The 14,414-nt window shown below is 33.8% G+C and overlaps 1 protein-coding gene across 1 annotated transcript in view; it reads right to left on the bottom strand.

The window, feature by feature from the left end:
• Positions 1-14,414, bottom strand: part of Dach1 (dachshund family transcription factor 1) — a 377,485-nt gene that overhangs the window by 48,484 nt on the left and 314,587 nt on the right. The window lies entirely within an intron of this gene.

Raw genomic sequence — 14,414 nt, 5'->3', positions numbered from 1 at the left:
TGACAATGGACTCTAATTTGATACAAATTTGTTTATTTTACTGATTTATTAATATTTCTATGGTGGAAATACAACATCAAGCTTTTAATATAGATAAGGAACAAATTTAGAGAAAAATGACTACTTAAAACTGGAAGAAAAGGAATAATTTTTAGGATCAATGCACACTTTTCAAAAGAAGGTGGACTGTAAAGATTTAGAAAACGGCTCTTTGTTTTCAAATAAAAGGGATCTTTTGATATTCTAAATGTTACAGGAGGATTACAACAAAGTTTGAAAAGTCTGAGAATGTGGTAGTTTTGATATCACATAATTTCTGTTGACTTCAAAAGTGGGTGCTGTGATAAAATATACATTCACAAAATACCTTCCATTTGGAGCCTGAGTACAGACTTGTAAGAGTTTATCTCTAACAGAATGTTGGCTATCCAGATGTCATGATTTTAGATTATTATATCAGTTGTCAATGTAATCCATGAATTTTTATTTTTTATTAAATTAAAAGAAAACTTAAAAGAACTATCCAGGGAGTTCCTTTATACTGCTCACTTGGGTTGAAAGGAGACCATTGTATATATTCATATCCAATTCTAGAAATCTAATAATGTTACTTGATTTGAGAAAAGCTTTTTGTTAAGGATATAATTAAGAATCTTAAGATGGGTCTGGGAAGGTGGCTCAGTAGTAGAGTGCTTGTCTTGCATGCATGAGGCCCTGGGTTCAATTCCTCAGCACCACATAAGCAGAAAAGGCTGGAAGTGGTGCTGTGGCTCAAGTGGTAGAGCTTGAGTTGAAGAGCTGAGGGACAGTGCCCAGGCCCAGAGTTCAGGCCCCATGACTGACAAAAAAAAAAAAAAAGATGAGTTCATCCTGATTTAGGATGAGCTCTAAATTCAATGACAACTAGCCTTGTAATGCAAAGGCAAAAGAGATTTGAAGGGAAGAAAAGACACAATAATGAAGGAGAAAAAAATGAAAGAAAGGTAACCACTGTGAAGTAAGTTAGGTAGCCCTCAGAAGTTTCAAGTTGCTACCAAACTGTTATTTTTAAATTCATAAAGATTTTTAACTGAGTCTACAAAGAACAGCATGGGTTTAAAGCAAAATCTGAACATGTTAAAATTTAGCAAATGATTTCTTTTCTAGGAAAGTTTATTAATATTGTCAATAATTATATAATAATGGTACAATAAATATATCCACAATTATAAGAACATATAATGAACAGGAATAATATAGACAGTAAGGGAAAGCACAACTTTATCTTATAAAATGATTAAAAGAGTAAAGGATAAAAATATGATAGTTCATTCTCTTCATCACTTCATGTCATGTATTACTTATATTTTAAGTCACTTTTCTCATAAATGAACATCAATAAGTAAGATTGATGCCTCTGAAAGACAAACTATTTTCCCCTCCAATCTTATCACACATAACAATTCAGCAGGATATCCTAAGGAACAGTTTTGTTTAAACCAGTAATGGGCTTCTACTTTTAAAATGTTTTCTTTCCTGTTAATAAAATCTAACTCAGTTGTTATTTTCATAAGTATTCCCTTTGGATTTGAATTATATGTTCTTTCAAGTGCATGTGTGTGAATCCCTATTGGTTTTCATTAAATTGTGAATTCCAAGAAGAAAATACTCATTTTCTTTTAGAAATACATCCATTTCAAAGAGATTCAAATTACTCATGTCAGTATGAAAAAAGTAATATTGTTAATAAATAGAAATTTTCTACATTTAATGGTTATGGCAAAGCAAAGAATTAGCTTAAATCTGTATGTCTATGTTGGTACTGTGAAGGATATAGAAATATTTGAAAACATGGTACTTTCTAGTAAGAAGTGAATAATTAGTAATAAAAATATAAACTTTGTTTTGATAAATTTCCATCATGAATGTATAGAAGTACATGTTTATATGAGTTTCTGTAAACTCTGGAAGCAAATTATATAACTGAAGTGCATGAGTAATCTAAAATTAAATATTGGTGCTTACAGGAAGTCATTTGAAAATTATATCCAGACATAAGGCACATAGATGATTATCCTGAACTCAGTCATAATCCCAATGCTGTCTTATCCTTATTCTAGGCACTCTGAGTTTAATATTGGGAAAAATAGTAATAAATTTAAATGTTATGAACCCAGAACATAATCTTAGGTCAGGAAATGGTCACAAATTTATTTTTCTACTGTCAACTTCTTAGAAAAGAAGGAAATATGAAGTGTTGCATTCAAATTTATAGGCAAGACTTCTATGAATCTTGCAGTGTATATAAAAAGCCTAGGAATACTGTGAAATAAGACTTACTATTTATATTTAATTTCAAGAACATTTCTCAAATTCCTATATAAAAGTGCTAGAGACCTTTTAGTAAAATTGATTACACAATCCTGTCTGCAGCACATTCATGCTAAATTTAAAAGCAAATCATCCTAGAGACAGAAAGTATAATTCTGGTCATGATTCTACCAAATTCCAGTGATTTTAGCGCAATTGGCTTAGTTATTTCAAAGGTTAGTATAGACAAAAAAAAACACTACAGTTTGAATCTAATTAAATTATACATGTAAACATTATAAAATATAAGGTATTATTTTAACATCAAGTATGAAGAAATAGTATATGGAACAACTAAGTCTATTATAAGTATCTCATTGGAAATTTGAATTCACTCTGGCATTAAGGAAATTCTCTTGGTCTTTATATTATTTCTGTCTAATAAATATTTCGCTAAAGCCATATCATCATAGTATCAGAATTACTTCACTATACATTAGTTGCTTTATATAGATAAACAATGAGTAGTTTGGTGAACAGTTAAAAACTGTGATAGAATTATATTCACAAAGGGTAAAGAAGTATAAACTGGCTCATCAATTCTTCTTGAGGCAGCAAGTCTTTGAGAAATGTATATTGACCTATGCAAAAAAAAAAATCTACCATAGATTGCATAGAATGTGAGGAAGATACTTAAGAGGATTTTGTGGATATACTTCAAATAACATTTACTCTGTATTTTGAGTTTTGGTGAATAATGTAAAGATGCTAATGTGAGAAGGAATATAGCAAGTAAATGAGGGCAAGAATTTTACTAAAAACAAACTGAATTAACAATTTGACTAACTTAATTTATAAAGTATTTATTGCACATTTTTATGCAAATATATTAACCCTGTAGGTATTCCTCAACATTTACATGGTTTTCATTAAGATGCTGACCACTATTTAGATGGGGAGAATCAATTCTTACAATCTCAGCTACCTTATACAGAGTAAATTCTTATTAAATAAAGAAGAAAGACTTTGTTTTTTATATGTATAAGATAAAGAGAAGCAAATGCTGGATTTCAGGTGGGCAGAAATGAGTAGTCTCTCCCTGTCTTGAAGTTATACCAGAAGCATGGTAGTACAATTTAAAGTACCTTTGACTAGAAAACTATCCTACTGAGTACAGGTCAACTGTGAGGACATTATCTTGGTTTAGGAAGATGCTTCTGAGAAGAGGTTTTTTTGTTTGTTTTTTAATACATCCAAGAATAATCTCAATAAGGTTATGTTGCAGACAAAATATTCAAATGGTACCCAATAGTAAAGTTAAAAAAAAGAAGAGATTCTATTTAGTCATTGGAGTTAAAAGAGGACTGGATTTGGGTAAAGACTAATTCAGGGGAGGCCAAGAAATTATCTAAGAAATCCATGGGAGAAATAATAGCTTAAGAAAATTAGATAACCTGATGCCCCAAAGAACTGTGTTTTTAAGAGGAAAGTATACTTTCTCCTATTCTTTTAAAAAGTCAGTCTCAAAGTTCTAGCTGATAAATTTGTATTTCAGAGATTCACATGTGCAGAAAATCCTAAGATCAAGTTCTCTACCAATATTTCTAAACATACATAGCCTTGACAGTAAACTCACCCCAAATAGAACTTAATTATTAGGTAATGAATGTGTTCATTCCCTCTACAACTTAGAATTTTTTGGCAAAAAAAATGCAGTGGAATTTTACACGTACCTCATGCACACATACACCCACTGGCACTCATCTACCTTGTGTACATTTGATATCAAGCACACAAATATGTACTGACAGAACCTGCAAACATTTGCCTTCACCTCTCCTTCTTGCTTAAAGTAGAAAATCATGAGTGATTGTAAAGGACCTGCCTAGTTTATGCTGAAAAAAAATATACCATTTGATTGACCTTTTTTGTCTTTTCCATGGCCCTGTAGACCTACCCTCAGTGCTGATACTGCAAGTGAACATGGGAAAGCTTTTGCTGAAAGCGACATAACAGATGCAGTTATGTCTCCTAGGCTGATGTTTTGCATATCTGCACTGTAGGGCCATTATGAGTTCCAAGAGCACAAGGCAAACAATCATAACATTTGTTTTTAGATGACTGACTCAGGACATGTACACTAGGCTTTATATAGAAACTGTTTTTGTTTTATTAAGGGACTGTTTGCTTGTTAGTGATAACATCATTAAAAATAAATGAAAGGGGGCTGGTAAAATGCTTCCCAAAAGCAGAAACCTAATTAAAGGTGATATGCCTGCTCAAAGGCCTTTTTTTAAAACTCAGAAATAGAACAAGGTTAGTTCTTTCTCATTTTTATAAGGCCCAAAGAAGACCTCACAGTAAAACATCACTTCTGATCTAATTTTCTATTTCTGTGTGCTTTAATAATCTACTTTACAGTCTATGTTGCTGGTAGAAAGTGAACTAGTTTTGCTTTTACAGATGGCTTCTTCATCATGTCATACTGCATAAAAAAGGAAATCTGATGGTTCAGCTCAAACAAAAAACTACACTCTCCTTTTCCAATCAAATTGTATAGGTTGTAGTACGTGCAGTTATAGTAGTCGAGTAATACACACATAAACATTTCACATTCCCCAAAGACAACCTGTGAAAGCTTGACTTAATGGCATAAAAAAGATTTGCAAATCATAGTTTATCGTTTTAGAAAGAAAAAAAAGTAAACCTTTTCATTTTAAGGGGTGGAGTTACTCTAATTTCATGGATGGTGGAAAAAGCAGGAAACTGCATTCCCTTGATAACTCTGCTCTTATTGTGCTGTGACCTTGGCCAATTTACTTAAATTTACATCTGCCAAAAATGAGTTTCTGAAATGTGCTTTGAGAATTTTCAAGGGGAGGGAACAGGAGTTGTCACATAAACAAAATTAATATAACTTTAAAAGAAAAGCAAAAATGAAGAGAAAATCTGAGCACTGTTACAGTGTTATAGTTTGATAGTCCTCTCTTCTGCCCAGTTCTAATTCATTTCATCTTCAAATAGAAAACAAATCCTGTTTCTAAGTGAATAAAACAGAACATTACCCAAAATGTTATTCTACAATAGATAATAGTAATAGTAGATTAGTAGTCAGTTGTTAAAACTGATTCATCTATGTGTTTTAGATTAAAGTTATCATGAAATTATAACACATCTGAGGTGACTTAAGAAGTTACCTGGCCAAATTCATTATTTTTCAGGTGGAAAAAAACAAGTAAGTTGTTGATAAAAAAAAACACCAAAACTAAACGTTTGCAGATTCTTTTTTCTTTAAAAGTTATAGCTTAAACATAAAGGATACACAAGGGAAGGTATTTGAAACAACTCCAAAAATATGCATGAATACACACATGCATACATATCTGAAAAGGAGTAAAAATACCAAGCCTGAAAAATATTAATAGGTAACTGTTACTTTGTAGGACTGATATTAATGTAATTTGTTTATGATTAAGGTAATATATCCCTATCATGAAGAGACTCATACTGAATATATACCAAGTAAAATAAATGATGAAAGCATAAGGAAAAAAATAACATCAAGAAAAAATTTAATGTCCAGTATTTGATTTCAAATTCTTGGGGGAAGAGGAAAAATTGGGTCAAGGAAATATGAAAATGGTTGGCATTCTGATGGTCATTGTAAAGACTAAGTTGTGGGTTGGCAGATAGATATTCATCATTCTAATTTCATTTGTTTTGGCAATTTTTATCTAAGAAATGTCAATAGAGAAAAATGAAGCTACTCATTAAAGAATCTCTTAGCTCCTTCTTCTTTCAGAGAGTCGAGGGCATAAATATGATCATGGTCCTTATTACCAAAATAACGAGTACAGATTTAGCATTTCATATAAGGGCAAAACAATGTCCTAAGCATTTTGCATGCAGTGACTCATTTTATCCTCAACACAGTTCTGGTAGATTGAAACTAGTGTTATCCTCATTTTACACATGAGTAGATAGAGGTAAAAAAAAAAGTTAATTAACTTGTGAAGAAATTCTAGCTAGTAAGGAGAGTAGCCTAGATTCAGACCTATACTCAGGGCTTATGCTCTTGAAACATCCAAGGAGTAAAATAGAAATTATTCATCACCATTAAAAATGTATTAGGTATATGTACTCAAATATATATAAGCAGCATGTGCTCCACAGAAATGGAGAGATGAAGGGTGAATAAATGCAGCAGTAGTACTCACTGGACAATATGTTGAAAATGAACTATAGAACTTTTGGGTGGGAATAGGAGGGAGAATTAGGAGAGAGCAAAGACAGGAGTGACATTGTCTAAAAGGGATGTACTCGACCTGATGTATGTAACTGTAACCCTTCTGTCCATCACCTTCATAATGACAATAAAATCACTTTTTATAAAATTAAAAAAGAAACTAGTACTCAAAAAGGTTTATTTCAGAGTAGGAAGACAATGTGGACATTTTTTATTTCATCTTTTATTTGTATTTATGCCCTTACTGCTTACAAGCTAGACAATGAGGCATTCTAAACAGCCAAGATCCCCTAACTTGGATTCTTCCTACAGACACACGTGATAATACCTTCTTTTAAAAAAGATATTTGTTCTAGAACTCCAGCATCATCTAGTGTAGGCCTGCAGGAAATCCAACCATGAATACTCTCTCTGATAGGTTAGCATGCAATAGGCTGCTGAGATGCTGTCCTAAGCTAGATACCAATAATCTGTAAGTCAGATAATTTGTGAAATACAACTGCATGATACTCAACAAAATTTCAACTGTAGTCATATTGTGGTAACTTCAAAAATAAATATTTCACTTACAACTCCCTTGCCACAGTCTCTTGAAACAGGTGCATGGCATGTGAAGGAGAATTTCTCCTGAGGTAAAAGCTGATAACTTTATACCCTAACTTCACTGGCTTGAAGCAACTCACTTACCCTTTGCATTGACTATTTCAGGTGTCCAGATTCATTGAAAATGGAAATCAAACAAATTCAATTCCTTTAGAGGAGTTTAATATGAAAAAAACAAAAACAAAATCAGAAATTAAAAAGGAGGGAACTCTATCTTGTTCACTGAGTTGAGGCAACTCTATCTGTGTCACCTCATTGCCTGGCATGTCACATATTGGCTGTGCATCTCATACGATTTATTTCACAAACTAGATAGTTAAGCCCTTGATGCTTACAGTAAGGCCAATCCCCTTTTGCTGACCTCAGTTTACATAGGAATGAAACCTTACTTTGATAGTCAAAACTCTAAATTTAAATTTTTGATACTGTCCTAGTTAGTAAAATATATTTACAACTATTAATGTATGCAGAAAATGACTAGAGATTATATACAAATAGTAAGATTTGTTTCTTTAAAAGTCTTTAAAAGTACTGATGGCTGTTTTGTGCAGTAGTAGCCGTCTTATGACAGTGTCTGTGTAAAGTTTGATTATCACCTTGTCAGGAATATTATTACAGAAACAATTCCCCAGGAATTGACAGAAGGTGAAATTGAGTGACCTTTATATCCCTTTTACCTACTGATTACGATTTTTTTCCTTTAAAACTAGCTGCTTTATGCCATCATCATATAAAAATGCAAAGGAGAGCACTAATTTTTTAGGATTTAGGGAAATATAAAAAGTTAAGAGTGTATGTTTATGTCACTGTCAGCATTCTTCTCTTGGTGAGAAGTGGATTCTTAAACAGCACAGCTGCTATTTTGCAACTCTTAGAGCATAAAAATATAATGTATCTTCTTAGGCCTCTATTGTACCTAAGATTCTGTTAACATTAACTTCCTATTTATAGCCATTCAATCTTTGGGACACAGAAAATGAAAATGATGTTATTAGATATATAGGATAATAATTACAAGAATTTCAATGTGATATGTTTAAGAAAAACAGTAAACCATGGCTATTTCCCTTTGTCGTCATCATCTGCTCCTCCTCCTCTTCCTCTTCCTCCTCCTCCTCCTCCTCCTCTTCCTCCTCCTCCCCATCCTCCTCTTCCTGCTCCTCCTCCTCCTCCTCCACCTCCTCTTCCTACTTTCATTTGTTGGTCGTAAGACTTGAACTCTGGGCCTGGGCACTGTCCCTGAGCTCTTCAGTTTAAGGCAAGCTTTCTACCACTTCAACCATAGCATCCTCCGGTTTTCTGGTGGTTAATTGAAGAGTCTCATGGACTTTCCAGTCTTGGCTAGCTTTGAACTACAATCATCAGATTTCAGTCTCCTGAGTAGCTAGGATTACAGGTGTGAGCAACTGGTGCCCAGATGCTTCATTTTTTTTTAACTCAAAAACAAAATAGGCAAACAAAATGAACCTTTTTTCCCCTTAAAATATTCTATTAACTACAAGTGTTATATCATAAACACTTCATATTCATATAGACCTTTAGAAATGTTTAAATATCCTGGAAAGCTTATGTAATCCAGGTTGAAAATAAAGTATAGGCTAGTAATCTAACCTGGTAAGAGAAGGATAGTTCACATAACATAATTTTTTCCAAGCCTTTCCATTTCCTAACAAATGGGGCAATGTCATTCTTTTTGATGGAGGCATAGAATTCCATTGTGTATATATACCACATTTTCTTGATCCATTCATCTACTGAGGGGCATCTGGGTTGGTTCCATATCTTAGCTATGGTAAATAATGCTGCAATAAACATAGTTGTGCTAATAGCTTTAGTATGGTCTTGTTTGTGATCATTTGAAAAAATGCCCAAAAGAGGGATTGCTGGGTCATAGGGGAGCTTTATGTGGAGTCTTTTGAGAAACCTCCATACTACTTTCCAAAGTGGTTGAACATAGGTTCCTTGGTTTCCCTTATTTGCAATAACTGGTATATGTCTGGGACAAGCAGAAAAGCTCAGATAAGATGATGTTAAGTGAAATGTACCCCCAAGATAGGGACACAAGTGTTTTTTTCTTCCTTGCTATTGTTTCTAACGTATTTATAAGGTACCATTGATTTTTTTTGTTGCATTGTATGTCCCTCTCCCATGGTATAACCCCTGTTTTCACTGTGTTTGATGTTGGTATAATTTGGGGAGGGGAAGGGAAAAAACAAAATATAGGGATACAGATTGACCCATTGCAACAATAGTATGTACAAGATGCTATGTTGAAAAATGAACTTTACAATTGGGGGGGGAGTGTTGGGGGTGTGTGTAGTTGAGGATGTGGGAGGGACGATATGGTAGGGGAAAAACAAAGGAGGAGGCAACAATGCTGGAAATATACTCATTACCTTGCTCATGTAACTGTAACCCTCTGTACAATATTTTCACAATAAAAATTTATTTTAAAAAAAGGAAAAAAGAGAAAGGTAGTGAGGAAGGGAGGTGTAGAGCCTGTAGATGAGAGGGGCGTGGTTAGTGTAGAGAGCACACAAGGAGTTAGCTAATGAGTGAGTTCATGTAGATATTGGCAGTGATTCTGTAGCCTATGGCTGACCTGCTGTGTTCAAGAGACTAATAAATTACAGGCTGATCAACATGGAAAACTCATATTGCCCTCTAATGCTAATGTAAAATTTAGTGATTAGCATAATAATAATTTTTAAAATGTCATCATATACTTAAATAAGCTGATATTCCTTCATTATTATGGGCTGAAATTATGAGCTCAAGGTAGTCTCAAGTATTAGGTTTCTTATTTGGAATGAAGGAAACTCTGAGTTAAAACCCAAGTACTGTCAAATCAATCAATTGACACATAAACAAATATGAATAAATGATAGAACAAAATTATTTTCCCAACTACTAAATTTAATCAGTATTTTTTGTGAAATGAAAGTAACTTGCAGTGTGAATTCATTTTTCTTTGTCAACTGGCGTAGTGATAAAAGAGACAAATTAGAAATTTTGCATTCCAGAAATAGTTATGTATAAAAAGCAAATACATTACAATAAAGTAGCCACTCTAACAAACATCTGAGGAATAATATCAAAGCAGTTGAAGACATCCTTGAATTAGAGGAGGGAAATAGCTAAGTTCAGATTGTGAAACCATTAGGATATGGCCTAATGGACTGAAATTCTTAATATATGGGAAGAAGAGATAACACTGGAGGAAAATGACTTATTTTCTCCAACTTCTTGAATCTTAAATGTTTCCCAAACCATGTGTTGAAGGTTTGATTATCAGCCCATGAAGCAATTGGAAGGTGGTAATGAGATGACACTTGGGAGAAGGACAGAATATCACTGGAAGTAATGCCTTTCAGGGAAATATTTGGACCTTGGACTCTTCCTTTCTCTTTACTTCTCAGCTGCCATGAGGTGAGCAACTTGATTATGTTCCTTCCAAAGTGATGAAGAAGCAAAAAAGCCATTGCCCAAAAACTCTGGAACTGTGAGCCAGAATATAGTTTCTCTCCATATAAGTTATTTGAGGCATATGTCACAGAATTATGACTAATACAAAACTTACAGCAAGGTTCTAAATTCTCTCTCCACTTTAGATTCAATTCTCCAAATACCAATATAGTTTCTAACTTTCTATTATTTATTTATTGTGAGCCAATGTAAAAAATACTGTATCTAGGAAGTGGCACTATAGCTCAAGTGGTAGTGTGCTAGCCTTGAGCTGAAGAGCTGAGGGACGGCGCCGAGGCCCAGAGTTCAGGCCCCATGACCGACAAAAAAAGAAAAAGAAAAGAAAAATACTGTATCTATATGTGTATACAGAAATCTTCCCATCTATTCTTTTTTATTGTAAAGATACTGTACAGAGGGGTTACAGTTACATGAGCAAGGAAATGAGTATACATTTCCTATCAATTCTTGTACATTTCCCTGGAAGGCAAGTAAATTATGATTCCAGAATTTCCCTCATGATCAGTATTAAGGAGATTCTTACTCTTTTTGAGAAAGGTGTCTCCCAACAGTTTCAAAATATCTTAACTATATTGGTATACTTACGTATTGATCACCTATCTTCTCTGAGGACCAGAAAAAATTCAGCTATAATTGCCCTCTCATTATCTGAGAACTCATTTCCAGTGGCTTGAAAAACTTTAATCTAGACCAGTGTGATTTCCCCATCTCTTAATCTGTCTTGTATTCTTCCTGGCACCAATGGCTCGTGTCTGTACGCTGGAGGCTAAGACCTAAGTGATTTTGGTTCAAAGCCAGTCTAGGCAGTATAGTACCTGAGATTCCATGTTCAATTAACCAGCAAAAACCTGGATTGGAGGTGCAGATGAAGAGATAGTGTGCTAGCCTCGATCAAGAAAAACAAGCATCAGCCCTTAATTTGAGCCCTAGTACCAGAAAAAAAAGACAACAAACAATTTGGGGATTTATTAATCCTAGGGAATACTTTCATTACTCTACTTTCTCTTAGAAAGATAATGAGAACGAAAAGTATGACTTATTATACTTCTTTTGAATGTTTCATATTTAGGGAAGATGTATTTGAAGAGAATATGCTAAAAAATATTGGTTGGATTTATGACTTGATGCCGTTTCTTAAACTAGGTTTGTGTAAAATTTAAAAAAAACAGACATAATTACCCAAATTCTCAACTATGCTCATCTTTATTTCTCTAACATACACCTTTCTTCAAAGTAGTTCTGGTAACAGCTTTGCTCTATGTAAGTGTTCTTCATCAAATAATCTCTGCAAAATGTTTTACCATTACTTGTTTCCTTCTTGCTATAATGCTATCCACTTCAAAGCTGTTAAACTAAAGGCTATTGACACAGAATATGGTAAATTGTTACTGATTAGCTCCATTCTAATTAGTTATAAAACTTCATCATTCGATTTATCCTCAACCAATCAGCATATTTTTCCAATAAAATCTAGATTCTGATACATACTGTCTCCACTTTTTCTCTCACATTCTCTTGGGCACAGGAATGTGATGCACTAGGTATTGGGAAGCTTTCTGTCTATCGGTACTGGAAGAATTCACCAACTGATAAGGGAGAGTAAAATCAACTCAAAGCAATATAAAGAATATACAAATGATACAGAAATAACAGAGGGCATTGGGAAATGGAAAAAATATGTTAGATGACATCATTTGAAGTATTTCCATCTAAATTGTAAATCTAGTTTTTTCAGAATGTGCAGATTCTGAGTAAGCCATTCTCTACTCTGCCTCACATTTAGTAAATAATATGGATATCATTACTGTAACTGTGTCATCTTTTCAAGGGATGTCTGTACTATTTTCTGAGTGTTTTTAATTGCCTATAGCTATGTTGGAATATGTCTCTTCTAATCTAAAAACATTTTTCTGATATCATCTTTTGCTCTAATTAGATTTCCATTCTATTTTCAAGAGTTCTCTATATTCATTGTCAAAGCAACTCTCCATGATTTGCTTGGTCAACAATACCCCTGTCCCAGGCAAAATAACTCCTTTATGAGCATTAATAATGATGTATATATTGACAATTCTTGGTAGACATTTTTCAGACCTCCAAATTCTTGACTTATCATGGACCCCAACAGGTTGATCATTTGTTCATAACTGAAACCTTTGCTTTGCTTCTAAGGTATCATTCCCTTTTCTTCCCATAAAACCTCAGTGACAATTGCTTCCTTAAAAATCCATAAACAGAGATATGAAAAGAAAGAAAGAATGAAGAGGGGGAAGAAGGGATGGAGGAAAGGAAGGAGAAGGAGGAAGGAAGAAGGAAATTGAAGGTAAGGAAGGAAAGAGGAAGGGAGGACATGAGAGAGAAGGGGAGAGGGAGGCCAAGGGAGGAGGAAGGAGAGGGAGAGGAAGGGTGAGGGAGAGAGCTGTGAAGGAGGGAGAGTGAAAACAGGAATTATTCAGCCTTACTGGCCCCTTAACATACATACACACAGGACACTTAGCTTGCCACTCTCTTGGAACTATACTCTTTTGTTCATCAGCAGAAAGAAGAAAATGAGGAATACTAAATTAAGGGATTTAACAAACCAACAAACTCAACATCAATTTTTCTCTATGATCTACTCTAATCTTGGGTGCTCCCTCTAATAAGTGGACTCCTGCTTCTTTTCCCTAAAGAATTTAGTCTTTAAACTGTAACTGAAGCCTATTGCATAACAGAAGCTGTGTCTTTTCTCTGCACATAGTATCTTTGGGTTTTTTTGCTCTAAAGGTTTCCAAACTCAACATCCTGCTATGGAACTCTAATATGGAACCCAATATTATTGTTCAAGCACCCACAAAAGTGTTCATATACCCATTTAATTGCATTTTTTACCTGCTATATGTAAGCCTCCATCTCTTAGCCATCACCTACTTGAAGGTGATTTATTTTTTGCAGTATACATATTTCAGCATAAACACTGCTACTGAATTGCATTTCTTAATCTCCAGATTCTTAGAATTTGGAATTGTACTACGATTTTTCCTTCAGTTTACTCTCAATTAACATGCAACATTGTGACAAAGGGGGGAACTAGTACAAGAGAGGAGAATCTCTAGTCTTTTCCAAAAGAGGCAAGAGGGAAAATAATATTGAAAACAACAACAAAATACTTAGAGGAAAACAGAAATCTTAGTGCAGACCCTTGAATTTGTTAGGAAACAAACATTTGGTTTAGTGGACCAAAAAAATTCAAAGATTTTGGTAACTTTATAACAAACATTTTTTGTATCCCAAAGTGTTACTAAACTCATTAAATGAGGTCATAGACTGAACAAAACAAACTCCTGTTTGAATAAATGTTAATAATTTCACATGTTAATTGGCCACAAAAGATTACACTGATAACTTGAAATACAATTTAAAATACATTCACAGTTGACTATATTTGAAACACAACATTCATTACTTTTCTGAGTGGATTCTTAAAGGCCTGTTGTTTCAAGTGGGAAATAACAAAATGCTGAAACAAAGATACAGGTTGGCCAATTGTAACAATGAGATGTATAAGACACTGTTGAAACGAACTTTACAACTTGGGAGGAGGGGCAGGACAGAGGAGTTGGGGAAGTGGGGATGGAAGGGATGATAGGGGAAATACAAATGTACTCTTACTCATGTAACTGTAGCCCCTCTGTACAGTATCTTTAAAATAAATATATATATATTTAAAATTAATAAACTCACAGAAGAATTATCATGACTTGGAACAAAAGCCAGAAATCTTAGTTTCAAGTTTATGTTTTTTAAGATG

The sequence above is a fragment of the Dipodomys ordii genome, unplaced genomic scaffold (assembly GCF_000151885.1).
Source record: "Dipodomys ordii isolate 6190 unplaced genomic scaffold, Dord_2.0 Scaffold1, whole genome shotgun sequence".
Taxonomy (NCBI): Eukaryota; Metazoa; Chordata; class Mammalia; order Rodentia; family Heteromyidae; genus Dipodomys; species Dipodomys ordii.
The sequence above is the reverse complement of the archived record's forward strand: the minus strand, read 5'-3'. Positions and strand labels throughout refer to the sequence as shown.